Source organism: Oryzias latipes, chromosome 22, assembly GCF_053564925.1.
Source record: "Oryzias latipes strain Hd-rR chromosome 22, Olatipes_Hd-rR_3.1".
Lineage (NCBI taxonomy): Eukaryota > Metazoa > Chordata > Actinopteri > Beloniformes > Adrianichthyidae > Oryzias > Oryzias latipes.
Genome location: NC_136258.1, coordinates 19,973,981 through 19,988,862, shown reverse-complemented (window position 1 = coordinate 19,988,862; position 14,882 = coordinate 19,973,981).

Genomic DNA, 14,882 nt, shown 5'->3' with positions numbered 1-14,882 from the left:
CAAGTAAAAAAAATATTATAAATCATTTTTAAAAATAATTTTTAAACATGTAGAAGTTTTAGACCTCTTTGACATAAGTGAAATTATCTAGAAAATCAATGTTTATGTATAAATAATAAGTCAATAATAATATATAAATAATAAGTCAATAATAAATCAATATTAAGTCAATAATAAGTCAACAATGAGTCCAAAAGTAAACAACAGATTGACCCTAATAAGAAAAAAACAAAGAAAGACAATAGATTTACTGATTCATGTGAGTGATCAGTTTGGGGTAACACAGATGGTATGGTGCCGGGTTTCAAGCGAACAGTCTGGCCTCTCATCAAAATCTGGTTCCACAAAATGTTTTGAACATAGCCGGACTGTATTTCTAGTTGGTAACCACAGTGATCCGTCTGGGTTAGCTCTTGTGATAGCTAATGCCCACTTTTTACTTAAGTCTGAATCCATTGGAAACCTGCAAGAAAAGTTCAATCACTGAGTCAGAAATGTACAAATCTATATTAATTTAATAGCCTACTCCTAGTATACTGTATACAGGTTTAACACAATAAAGTTTACATTTATGTCGACAGCAAATTATACGTACATCATGCAGCATGTTGATAATAGCCCTGCAGCATTAAAAGAAAAAAATTATAGTACATACCTGTGAAATGTTGTGCCTTCCTCCTTCGTGGACTCATCTCTCCGATTTTGGCAGTTGAAACCCGCACAATGAAGTGGAATTTTGCAAAAAATGTGTTCACATGCATGCACTGCAGCAGTCAGTAACTCACTGAAGGCGCTCTTCTTGGTCACGTGATAGGTTACCACTAAAACAAAACCCAGGAGCTAAAATGAGTAAAAAACAAACGTCTTTGGAAAGTTTCTTTGCAAAGGGGAAAACACCCAGCAACAGCAGATGAGCCTTCAACTCCCAAGAAAAAATATGAAAATAAAAATACAAATGAGTTTGAGGAGAGAGATGACTTCAATCATGAATTTGCGTAATTGTTTTGGTTGTAAAAGTTGAATTCAGTTGTGTAGAAGAAACACAATTCTGCAGATCCAATCAACATGACCTTTATACCACTTTGACACCCTCAATCACTCACTTTCATGTACTAAAGAAAAGAAAAAGAAGTATTGTCTCTATGAGGCAGATGACAGACTACATTACTGTTGGCACCAGTCATTTCAATGCAAGCTCATCTTTTACCTCATTCTCTTTTGCACCTGATATGTTTAACAATAAAAAAATAAATTAATAAAAAGAAAATTGAAAGTGCAGCAAATCCTGTCCTCATCAATCCTTTTTTTTAATATAAAATGCTCTTATGCAGGTGGTGTTTTAGGCCGCATGCATGCGCCGGTTCGATATTTTCACTCTGTCTCCTCCCTCTAAAGCAATAGACAGCTGTCTATTCTGTCATATTGGCTGACAGTGCTGACATGCTACAGGACTGCTTTTATAGGAAAAAGGACAGCTGAAACCTAAAGGTCACACGCAAAAAAAAAAAAAAAGAGAAAAATATATCATACAGAATGAATACATAAAAGGAAATGCAATAAAACATATTTGGTGACACTCTTCCAAAAAGAAAATCCCCAAATATGTAAATGCGGTTTAGCAGGGCAGGACAAAAGAAAACACCTTTAAGAGTTTCTTTTAAAATTGGCAAAATCCTCCTGATAATTCAGTCAAAAAGATGTTTCTATTGTTGGAATAAATTTATCTCAAAAATCAAACTGCATCTCGGCTAACCAGAAATGCATAATGCATTGCCTCTCGATGGTTTGACAACAATCACTCCTGTAACTATCGACCCCATAGTCTTCTAATAAGCTTCGATGAATAAATATAAGGCTTCCTGGAAAGGTAATTCTCAGACACTTCACATTTATTATCGGAGAATATTGTTTTCTTTAGCACATGTTGTCACTAAAGTTTGGAAATCAATCGCCTTGTGCCAAGTCTTCACAGTTGGGCATCAAAAAGGCATTACTTGTCGACTGTTTTTAATTTCCAATCCATCTGACAAAAGGAGCTGAAATATGGAATCTCATTACTTTGAAAAACCAAAGAAGAGAGGGGGTGGGGGGCTACATAAATCATTTTATTTTTCATCTTATTCTGACAGTCTGTTCAGAACTGGACCTGGAAGACGTGGCTGAGAAGGAGGGAAGTGAAGAGTGGAAACGGCATCGAAGGTGACATCTGGAGATACAGATGATTCCCCCCCCTGTATTTACTCTGAATTGTGTGGCTGGATAACAGAAGGCTGATTCAATGCATGCAAATAAGTCACAAAATTTAAAAGGTATCCGTTAAAATTAAATGAACTGGCAGAAGTGCCAATTTTTTGAATCACGTTAACACAGAAAATAATGACATAAGCACTCATTTGTTAAATTTAATATTATCATCCCAATAGTTAAACTATTCTCTGCATTTGATCCACCCACCTGGGGGAGCAAATCTGCAGACACAGCTTGATAACTCTTTGGTGGTTTAACCTTCCAATCCAACCCCGTAATGCTGAGTGTCAAGCACTTTTAGTCTTCGGTATGATTCGACCATGGATTTAAACTCATGACCTTCCACTCTCAGCGTGGACACTCTACCACAAGGCCACTGAGTTGATTGTTGGTCACTTAAATACAAAAAAAATGTAAATAAATAATAATAATTCATGCAAGAGGATCAAAAATTGTGTTTTTTGCTCCTTTAAATCAATTATTACTCCTTAGGATAATAATTTATGTTTAGCATAGTTCCTATTATAAATCTATTTGCTGTGATAACAAAGTAAAGCAATCGGAAAGGAATGCCTAAGCCTTGATAATTACAGCAAACCATTGCCTAATCATTACCTTTAGAAGGTGAGTTGTTTGGAGAACATTGTCTCCTGTCAAAGCACAAAATGCTACAAAATATCGCCATCCTACCTCACCTGCCAGAAATCCATCAGCTAGAGTTTGAGAGTGTTGTCACAGAAAACGTACATCAGGTGGTCAGTTTTCTGCTTCCTGCAGTGACAAAGGTGGAACAGCCTCTCAGGCCAGTCCTTAAGGCAGAGCGCTCACCACATAGCATGTCTACCGCCCCTCCATCAATCACTGCTCTTCACTTAGAGAAAGATATCAGAACTCCTGACATGCAGCAGTCATACCACATGTACTTCCTACCAAATCCCTCCGGGCCATCTTTCTTTTGACTGTACCATCATTCAAACATGTATGTCTTTGTTTGAGAATGGAGAAGTTTGGAGCTGCGTTCAGAGTTTCACAAATAAGTCTTCTGTACATTTTGTTGACAACAAGGAGATTTGGTTCATTGTTGTTTCACGTACCATTGTCGACTTTATTTCTAATAAGGAGTCTTCCTGTATTGGGACACATAATAAACACAACCAAAGCTTGGAAACATTCCTATCTAACAGGCATGACATGTCTACAGCATCTTTTTGTTTAACACTTGTGCTATCTTAGATGACCCCACCTTTACATTGACGTGTTCTCCCTCCCATGACAAAGGTGGATGAAGGTGGAAAGATTTCATGTAATCCATGGACACCAGTGAAGATCACAAATCATTGAAGGAAAAAAGTTCAGAGCACTGTCTAGTGGGTCTAGATGACCCAACTCCCAATGTTAAATTGTCTAGGATAGCACAAGGGATATTTTTGTGTTAAAAAATGACCATAAAGACCAGATGACTAAATTGGGGTGGTGGAGTGTGCACCACTGAAATTATATTTCAATAGTTTCAAAGACTGAACAAAAGAATTCTTATGTGTGTTCGGATGGGATGTAAATGGGTAACATTTCCAAACAAGGTTGGACCACACGTGGCACCCAATCATAAAAGCAGTGCCATATCTGCCTGATATACTACTCTCCGTGCCAACAGAGCCAGATTAGGCCCAAAGCTGTCTGCTGTGTAAACCAGTTTATCTACAGTGGGCTGCCGCAGTCACACATTTAGGTCACGGACACCGTCCACTCAACTAGGAATCATCTATTAGTGCATTTCCATTTGTGATGACTTACAGAGATTTGGGTTGGCTCTACTGGAATTTAAGGCGTTTCCAGTAGGTGATGTACCATGCTGTGACTTTGGTTTTTAGTACTTTTTTGCCTCTTCAAACTTAGAGGAGTTAGGTTGTATGCACTTTACACACATCAATAGAAGGGCATGTGGTCTAGACTCTGCCTTATTGTCCAAAAAAGGTGATAAGTGCTTGTGTTTTCCCCAGTTTGCTACTTTGAGGTCATACATGAAGAAGTGGCACTCAAGTGTGACGGAAAAACCAGTGAGAATGAGCCAGTTAACACTTAGTCTAGACAATTCAACTCAAAACCACAACTCAAAATTCATCGTATTGGTTAAATTGTAAAGAGAAAGACCATATACAGTATCTTCCTATAGTAGCCCTGGCATTAATTAAAAAAAAAAAAAAGTATTTGGATAGTCTTGTGTAAAAGGAACCGGTAGTTGTTGGAGACTGGTCATTATGCGCTTTACGAACAAATTGGTGACTGGTAAACAAGGTTTGTTTAGCAAAAAACACACATGGTACCGTAATATTATGATGTGGTATCGCATTAACGATGGTGGGATGTAGAGTTTCCACGTGACCATGTGCTGTCTGTCCGATCACAATCCAGCCCATTATTCCCTTGTCAAAGGACAGAAATCACGCTACGTTCACACCACCCCCTGCAACGTTCAAGCGGTCACGTTCAATGAACTGTCTACGTAAACGTGTTTTGGGCTTCCACATTCAAAACTGTCATGTTCACGGATAGCTACATATACTGTGACCACTAGCCTACCTAAAGACATATGGTGTTCCATTAGCTCCTCCACTTAGATTCAGTGGCCAAACTAATAAAATGCAACTTCTTCTGTACGTACCTTTATTGGCATATGACCATATTATCTTAGCATAAATGTTGGTCTTTTGACACATGTCTCTGTAAGAGATAATGCAACCCAGGACAAAACCTTAACTAAACTATTCAGTCTGTCTAAAACATAAAGAAAGTTGCTTGTAAAAAACCCTGCCTCTTACCCACTGTACTGAAAAAAAATATTTTGCAACATTCAAAATATCACGGTGTGTTACACTCAAGTTATGGCACTCTTGCTATAGGTCAAGGTTATCTGCTACCCCCTACATAGTGAAATGCACTTTTATCAGGTCTCCCAGCATGCCCAGCGGGACTCCCTGATCTGGTGTTTGATCAACCAGAGAAGACTCATTTCACTCCGCTGCTCACTGAACTCACCCGGGCTGCCCATAGCTGCTCAACTCAGGTTCCAGCCACAAATGTTTGCCTAGAGTGGCTGAGGGATCTACCCCTAGTGATCTGAAGTCATTCATGCCTCTGGTGCTGCCGTCCCTATGCACAAAGCAGTCTCTGTCTAGACACTTCTCATTTGTTCCTACAAGATGATGAAACAAGTTATCAAATGCTGTAAGAACAGAGACATAACCCCTTCGCCATCAGGAATCTCTTAGAGACGGATATCTGAAGGGAACTTCTCTTCTAACAACCCAGCAAATTTTCCTTTGAACTTCTGTACATGTTCCACGAATGCAACAGCACTGATACTTTAATTCCTCTGAGTTTGTTCTGATTCTTAACTCAAGCATCTCCTAAATGACTAATGAAAATGTAAGTATGTAAAATGAGGTTCATGCCAGAACAAAAAAAGAAAAAAGAAAAACAGATGTTAGCCCTTTCATTATATGAGGGAAATTGCTGTGTCCACATGGATTTTTGAGAGTAATTTGAAACACAGCTCAAAGAGTGAAACAACACTTACAGCCCTTCACTCAGCTGCTTCTGATTAGGCAAAGAAAACCCTTCACTTTTTTTTCGTCATTGCTCTTTTTTTTCTCTCTTTTCAGAACAGACACATCCAGCAGAGAGTCATTCTGAAAGTTTATCAACAGCTCAGAGTCCATCCATCCTTCCTTTTTTTGTAAAATTCCTTTTGCTGTTCCCTCCCTTGGGGTTTTCTAAAGGAAGAAAAAAAAGCACTCAGTCATGGCCCTGTGGAGAGAAAATGGTGGAATTCATCTCATGCTGAGTCAGTGATAAAACTCCTGAGCATGACACATCCAGCCTCAGATTACAAGAGGATTCATTCCTTGCATTCTCCTCGTCTCTTTGGTTCTGGGCGGGCTTTGGGCGGTGTTTCCATAGAATAATGGGATCTATTAGGGAAAACTGGCTAGCCTGCAAAGGGCTAGGAGAAGACCGTGGATTTGGTCTTATGTGTAAAAGTATGAGGGGAATAAGTGTCCTTGCACAAAACCTCACTTGTTGAATGCTTTTTTCACTCTATTATCATCCATCAAATCATTTTCTAAATCCACTTTATCCCTTTTGAGGTCACAGAGATGCTGGAGCCATCCCAGCTAATATTGGGCAAGGGCCGGGTACACCCTGGACAGGTTGCCAGTCTGTTGCAGGACCGTACACTCTCAAACACACCTAGGGACAGGAAGCTGGATCCCCTGGAGAAAACCTGTGAAAACATGGATGCAGCCTCTACATGGGGGTTCTAGCTGGGACTTGAACCAGACACCCTTTTGCTGTGAGTGCTAACCACCACACCGCTGTGCAACTCCAATCTATTACAATTTGGTCAAATGTTGTTGGTGTTCTAGTTCAGTGGTTCCCAACACCTGAGTCACAGACCTGTACCAGTCCATGGGATAGTACATACTGAGCCACAGAATTAAAAGAAAAACAAAACCCCACATGTATTTCCATTTTATTAATAATCGGATTTTGAATAAAGTTTTACTTTGATAAACCACTGTCAAAAAGCACCCGTCAATAATCCATCCACTACCCTCTTAAAGTGGATGCAGTGACAGCAAAACTGAAACCTCCAAGCAAGTAAAGTCAACAAATAAACAAAAGTATTTGGAACGTTTGGAAAGAGCCAGTAAGGAAACAAAAAAAGAGCCGTCGACTTCAAAATATTGTCTGACATTAAACCCGTTTGTGGCCTGAAAAAGGTTGGGGACCAATGCTCTATTTGATATAAAATAGCTTCAATTCAGAGTTATCAGCTGATCCCAGAACCCCTCTCCCCCTTGAGTGGCTGTAGCTGCAGAGAGAACAGTGCTGACTAATGTCTCTCTCTCTGTGCCTGGATGGTGCCAGAGCTGATGTAACTCTGCCAGGAAACAGTCTGTTAACAGATATTTGAGTCACAGCGAATGCCAGCCAAGACAGAGCCACTCGTTTCTTCGACTGACTTATAGTTTTCTCCTGCTACATCAAGAAAGCGAGACAGAAGAACAGACATGAAAGATTTGCAGTTGGTTGTGCATCTTTTTTTCACAAAAAATGAACTGGAAGTGACAGACAAGACGACCATTTCCTGTTCCTGAGACCAGTGTGGTAACCAGGACGACCGAGGAAGCTCCTGCCTCTTTTGTTTTGAATCGAAATTGGTTAATTCTACCAGATTGGTGTGCTGTTGTCGATGGATTGCCATAGCATTTATTTTGAAGGTTCGCTGCCTCCTGATGAGATGTGTCTTTAAAAACGCTGAGCCGGGATGAGGAAGGGCCCCTGTACATCAGGACTCACTTTTTGGCCATCTTGACTTTCAAAAGTTTGCAGACGGAGACAGTTGTCTCTTCCTCTTCGATTGCTGTGTTAGAAAAATCCATTTGATAGATCACCAGAGAGAACTGTCGCTTTCACTCAGCAGCTTGAGTCAAACTAAATACTCTCAAACATTTTTAAGCATCAGCAATAGAGTTATCATTATTGTCATTTGTGGATACTTCTACAATAAACAGTCAAAATACTGTAGTTACAATCAACAGACCTTATTGACCCTATTGACTCTATAAAAGAACTGGACTGACTAGCCTCTCCCCTTCGTGTTCCAAACAGGAAGTATCCGCTGGTTCCAAGAAAGCTAAAATCCCAGAGACTTCTATCTCTATATGCTGTTTGTCAGAATAACCATTCTTGCTCTGTTTTCTTTTTTCCAATTTTTTTCTGTAGGGCAAGCTATTTAAGTTATAAACAGACCAATCAGAGGCCTCAATAAAAGTATGTGGTCTCATGTTGAATATTTGATTGAAAGATTTCATGTAGCCTGCTTTTAAGTGGTAGGGGTGTGGACCAACAAGCTCACTCCTGACTGGCAAGAGTGGTTTCCACAGAAACGTCGACTCAAATTGACTCCGACCATTCGGTGCTGACTAACGACATCTAGCTCCAACATGTCGGAGTCAGTAATGTTAAAAAAAAAAAAAAGAGAAGAAAAAAAAGGCAGGCAAATGGACAATTATTTGTTTAAGCCAGACGTTAGCCACAAATATAAATAAATAAAAAATCTTTTAATTTAACGTTGACATGATTAATGCGCTTCTTTATTGAAATATTTTATGATTTTTATGGTTTTTCAGTTTTACATTAATTACCTGTTTCTTTTCTTCTACACAGTGCCTTCTCAAACTACTAGTTGCAGAGTTGCCTACCATTTTATGTGTCTTTTGATTTCTGTGTTTTATGATTTTTTAATTGTTTTTACCTACAAAAAAAATGTGTTTGATTCAAGACAAATCTTTAGTATCAATGTAAAGCTTTTTTAGCATTTTTTTTGTCTTTTTTTAATTACAGATTGAATACATAGTCAATATATATAATGGCAATATAATGGCAATGGCAATGGCAATGGGAATGGATCAATTAGCATGGAAATGGGACAATTACCGTAACAATGGCGAGCAAGTAATATCACAATAAGGGTCCTTGGGCAAGACCCTTAACGCTACAGCCTACCTCACAACATGAGAGACAATGAACCACATGTCATGCCGGCTCAGACGTCGCCCGGCCAAACAAGGTCTGCGTCAGGTGCTGGGGGACCAGAGCACCCTGATGGAAAGTGGGCTACTGGAACAAGACGGAAATGGACTAGATGTGAGAACAAGGTTCTGTTAAAATGCTACTACTCAAGTAATCCCACCCAGAGGGGTTACATGCAGAGAATGTGGAATGAATGGAGGCTTTGAAAACCCACAATCAAGGCTAACTGCCAAGCAACTGGTAGCCAAATGCTCGAACATCCACAAGCGGCAACTCCTGTCACAACTTGAGATTGAAGCACTACAATACAATGACAATACCACGGGAAAGCCAGAACAACAGGTCAGAGAGGACGTATTACCACACTCCCACCCTGAGATTGGGTATACAGCCCCAACAACCAGAGATCTACAGTACTGACATTGGGATGTCATTCAGGCTCGAGAAATGCAGCCGGATGGTGACAAAGAGAGGCAAGGTAGTCCACACAGGAGGGGTCTCACTCCCATAAGGAACAATAGCAGACATCGAGGACAGTTACAAGTACCTTGGAATTCCGCAGGCAAATGGCAACCTGGAGCAGGCAACAAGGAAAGCTGCAACAGCTAAATACCTCCAACGAGTCCTGAGAAGCCAGCTCAATGGCAAAAACAAGACCAGGGCAATAAACAGCTACACACTGCCAGTTATCAGAAGCCCTGCAGGAATAATAAGATGGCCAAAGGAAGAGATACAGACTAGAGGGCTGAATTGGGATTGGGTCCCGCCGGGTCCTGCGGGACCCAACCCCAATCTCGCGGGATTGGGCGGTTTGAATTGTGCTGCGGGCGGGAGCGGGCAGCAAAAAAAACAACCCCGCGGGATCAGTGCTGCCATGAATATCTCATGAATATATATTAGCGGACCACGTTAGGCTGTGCGGCTGTTGGATTCTTATGTACTGAAGCTCCGTGAACGCACCAGGTAGAGACGCCTAATGGCCACTGTCATCTAACCTGTTGTTGGGGGTGTGCAACGCCCCGCCTCTTACTAAGAGCGCGCTTCAGGCCGTCTGTCTGCGCGCGCACACAAGCACATATTTAACCGAACAGGATTTGGGAAAATATATTTAATATTTAAGTTGCACATTACACAAAAGAGGAATGCATGAAAAGATGAGGCTGGAGGAGGGACATGAATCTCTTTAGTAATATCAATACAAATACGTGTTTTTTTCCTGCGGGACGGGAGACGATACAAAATCAATGCATCTCTATTACTGTGCGGGACTAAATTCTATGAGTTTTGCGGGTGCGGGCGGGAGTGGACATACATATTGCGGGTGCGGGTGGGAGTGTAACGCATACGTTGCGGGAGCAGGCGGGATTGGTCAGAAATTTGGTGGGCGCGGGCGGGAGCGGGATGAAGAAAATAGTCCCGCGCAGGGCTCTAATACAGACCACGGATGTTAAAACAAGAAAGCTCCTCACCATGCATGGAGGGTTCCATCCCAAATCCAGCACCCTGAGACTGTATGCTAGCCGCAAGGAAGGAGGCCGAGGACTAGTGAGCGTAGAAGCCACTATCCAGTATGAAACATCCAAGATGCATGAGTACATCAAGCTCAAGGCCCCAACTGACAGTGTGCTCAGTGAATGTCTCAGGCAATGGAGGGCAGAGGATAGAGTCCTGGAGGACAGATCCTCATGGGAGGACAAACCCCTGCATGGGATGTACCAACGGACCATAACTGAAGTGGCTGATATCAAGAAGTCCTACCAATGGCTAGAAGGGGCTGGCCTACAGGACAGCACTGAACCGCTCATCCTGGCAGCTCAGGAACAAGCCCTGAGCACCAGAGCAATAGAGGCTCAGATCTACCACACCAGACAAGACCCAAGGTGTAGGCTGTGCAAAGAGGTGCCTGAAACAATCCAGCACATAACTGAAGGCTGTAAGATGCTGGCAGGGAAAGCATACATGGAGCGCCACAATCAAGTGGCTGGAATTATATACAGGAACGTGTGTGCAGAATATGGACTGGAAACCCCAAGGTCAAAATGGGAAACACCTCCGAAGGTGGTAGCGAATGAGAGGGCAAAGATCCTGTGGGACTTCCAGATCCAGACTGATAGCATGGTAATGGCGAACCAACCAGACATTGTAGTGGTGGATAAAGAACAGAGAAAAGCCGTTGTGGTGGATGTGGCAGTGCCAAGCCATGGGAACATCAGGAAGAACCAAACATGAGGAACTTGAGAAATACCAGGGACTTAGAGAAGAACTGGAGAAAGCCTGGAAAGTGAAGGTGACAGTGGTGCCTGTGGTAATTGGAGCACTCGGGGCAGTAACCCCCAAGCTGGAGGAGTGGCTACAACAGATACCTGGAAAGACCTCAGACCTCTCAGTCCAGAAAAGCGCAGTGCTAGGAACAGCTAAGATACTGCAGGACCCTCAAGCTCCCAGGCCTCTGGTAGAGGACCCGAGCTTGGAGGAGAAACCACCCGCGGAGGGAGAGAGGGGCGTTTATATATATAAGCATTCAAATAGTAATCCATAATATCTGAATTCTGGAAATAACATATGGAAAATAAAAATAATTAAACATTATTTATAGTATATAAAAACAGACAGACAATTTGCCAGTTTTCTCCTTTAAGTTACATTTCAAAAGAAATCAGAACCAATCCATTTCATACTGTCATTTATTGATTCTTTGCTTTCCTTTTTGGTTGTGATTCATTATTAAATAAAACCTGTAATTTATTTAAAAAAGGATGATTCGAACCTTATTTTTACTATTGGTCTATTAAATCCAAGCCAAGTTCTTTCCAATAATAAAAGCAAAGCAACCAGAGGCAAAGTCATGTTGGTGGTTTTACATATATTACCACAATCTGAAGTGGGCTTGTTGGGAGGAGAGGTTGTAAAAACAGATTTAAAGTTCATTACCCCGGCAAAAAAAACAACTAAATGCATACAGTGCACAAGTCAGACTTCACTGTAGAAATATGTAATTTAGAAAATGAATGGGAGACATCTGAGGTCCTGATGAAAGACAGACTAAGTCCACATTTTTAGCATATACGTGTCTCCGGCTCATTTTGCGTGTTCGGCGCAGGAAAACAGTTGTGTTTTTATACGGCTGGCTTCCATCGCATTTACAAGGTTGAGCTGCATTATGCAACCGTTTCCTACCACCTTTCTCAGCTGATCTGGGATCTGGGGGGGCAGAACAAAAATGTGTTCCAGGCACAGCTGAGAGAGCTAATCTCTCACTTGAGTACCCGGCCTGCCTCTAGACCCTCTACTCGGTGGAACACACCTGGAAAAAGACAAAAAAACAACAACAAAAAAGCACTGGAGGGCATCCTGTCTAAAGTACGAACCTCCTCTAAACTGTCCAAAGTGGACGAGCAAAAACGAAAGCTTTTCCACAGTTATTGAAGGCTTGTCTCCATTTGCACATGTGCAAAAGCCAGCAGCTCTACCCCTCATACTGGCTACAAGCTGGTAGAAATGCATTGTTTTTGCAGCTTTTCTACTTTATTTTTTCTTCAAACTTATCAGCAAGACTTCACTGAGCTGGGATATTGTGGAAAACAAAGCGAAGACTGTTATTAATATATATATATATATAATTAGTGGTTCAAATGAACAGATTGCACCAATAAATCTGATTAAACTGATTAATTGCAGAGCGCCACGTCATTTTCTCTCATGACTGTGCCAAACAAATGACAGAAACCAGTGGTACAGTCTTGGTGCTGCAGCTTCAATAAAATCCCTTTGAATTGTATTGATATGTATTTTAGTTCTTTTCTTTAATTCTGAGAAGCTTGTAGTTCAGTTAGAGGTGCAGTTTCTCATTTTAGATAACTAAGCTTGTCATTGTAGTCCTGCAATCTAATGGAGTTCCCTTTAAACTTTTACTGTTTGTTTTTAAAAGATTTTAATGCTCTTTTAACTGTTTCTAGACATTTGAGAGTTTTAAGGTCTGCGTCCAGGTCACTACAGAAACACTGAGGTGCATGATTAGTTGTCGGCCCCCCAGTTAAAAATAATATTCCTGCAGAGCTTGGCGTAACATCAGACCTTAAGAGTTTTAAAAGACACCTCAGATCCTGCTCCAGAAGAGTTTAGCTGGGGGTAGGTGTTGATTTTTTGCAGGTTTTTTTCAATATCTTTTGAGTTTCTGACAACAGAAAGTCAAAACTTTAGTGTAAATAAATTCATAAAAACAGGAGAGTTCACAAAACAGCACTGAGATGAAATTAAATTATGAGGCACTCCTGGTTTGGGCATCAATCTGCAACATCATTTTCAACAGAATATTTTAACCAGGGTCTGTTTTGGTACCACGAACAAGAGAAACTGCATTTCCCGATTGGGTTGAATCCGAGTGCTGCTGCCATACAGTGGTGGCCACTCTGACCCAGCTGAAGATATTTCAGTAAATGCATCACTGACCGTGGATGTCTCTCTCTTTTTTTGTTTTTTTCAGGCCAAGTTGTAACGTTTACTTTTGCAATTCTAGTGTACAACAATATCCAGTTATCAAGTTTGATACAAAATAAGAAAACAATGTTGGCCTGACTTGTGGATTGGTCCTGCCTCTAGTGCAAAACATGCATCAACTTAACTGTTTTTTTATAAATACTGTATATTATATTCTCTTTTCTTTGTTTATAAAGTTTTTTTTTTTTAAGTATTCCTGTATTTTATTGCCCTTTGTAACTTTGCCATTACTTTTAGTTCTTGTTCTTAAGTTTTTCTCTTTCTTTTTAATTGTAAAGCACTTTGTTATCCTGATTGCAAGGTCATTTTTGGGCGATCCCTAAAGTGCCTGCGCAGGTGATGAATTCAATCCAAGTCCGTTTGCAGAGGTTGAATAGGGAGTGGTTGGTTGGACTCAGGTGCAGTGAGGATCTGCTGTTATGGATGAATGTGAGGAATGTGAATTTACAAAGATGAAATATCAGTTATACGGCTCCCCATGCCAAGTGTAAACCAAGTCAAAACAGTTGAATGAGTAACTAAAACTACAAATCCACGGTGCTTTACCAAAATATCAACTCGACTACATTTCTTTAGCATTAAGAGACAAATGACTAATTTTTTTTAATCAAACATCACACTGGCATCACAATTCATTTTTATTCCTTTATAATTAAGCAAGAAAATGTATTGGTTTTGTAATAGAATGGCATTCAGGAACAGGTTCAGGTTATTAAATACAATTCTTCACCCCGCCACTCTGATCTCCACCAGCTCCTTCTACCCTCACCCGCAGCTCCTCTCAGCTCTTCCAGCTCCTCTTTCCACCAGGAGGTTGAGGGCATTCAGCAGATCTGTTCCTTGTTTCTGGAATTTCTCCGACACATCACCTCTGTGCCACAAACTAAAGTCTAAATCAGGGCTTGAAACTTTTCAGTTGAAGCCAAAAAAGGCAAATTATGAACTTTATTTCTAACTGTGTATGTTTTCATATGTCTTTGTAACTATTTTTTTAATTAACCTGGAAGTGCCACGAAAAATCCCTATAAACAAAATGTATTATTAATATTAATATTATTAATGTGACAGTGGAGCAGCAGTTGTGCTCTTACACACCCAGTAAAATAGGACAAAACTATGGCAATACAAAGTAAAACAAACATCTTTATAAAAATTTGATTCATATCATATTAACCAACTATTAATGAACACAGAAAACCATAAGTGACTTTATTCAATATAAAAGTGACATCATTGTGCCTCTTTTTTTTGCTGAAAAACAAAAAAAGATGTATTTGTAAACCCAATTGTTTCAGTCTTTTAACGTCTTTTTAATGTATCACCACCCACTTCCAGGCAAATTTCTTCCATTTGATTGCTGTCATTACTATCCGCCTGTCTGTACTGTGTGGCGCTCAGCACCACTGACCCTCGGCCACCCCGACACAACTTGACCATCTTTCCCCGAGCGGTTAATAGTCAGCAGGCCTCTTTCCGAGGTGAATTATGGCACCTGTGTGGCAGTCTAATGTGGCAGGTCCCGACACAGAGATCACTCC